Source organism: Mizuhopecten yessoensis, unplaced genomic scaffold (assembly GCF_002113885.1).
Source record: "Mizuhopecten yessoensis strain PY_sf001 unplaced genomic scaffold, ASM211388v2 scaffold6893, whole genome shotgun sequence".
Taxonomy (NCBI): domain Eukaryota; kingdom Metazoa; phylum Mollusca; class Bivalvia; order Pectinida; family Pectinidae; genus Mizuhopecten; species Mizuhopecten yessoensis.
The window spans coordinates 1004-1292 of record NW_018406777.1 but is presented as its reverse complement, the minus strand read 5'-3'; positions in this window follow the sequence as shown (position 1 = coordinate 1292).

The window sequence follows — 289 nt, the reverse complement described above, 5'->3', positions numbered from 1 at the left end:
CTATATGATCTATTTTAGTTCATATCAAAATATACTTTATTAGTTCGTAGCCTAATTCATGTCTTGGTTCAACATAGTTGTTGACAAAAATAGTATCAGTTCATAACCTAAGTGCTTTGCAAATAAGAATTCAAAATTGAATAGATATAAACGATGTATATGCATGGAAAATTGGGTTATTCATATATGAAAATATAGTATCTGTCATCGGACAATAATACCTGATAACGAAACTCCTTTACTATTTATATAAAGAAAGTTAAACAGATAGCATGTCAACATCTAAATA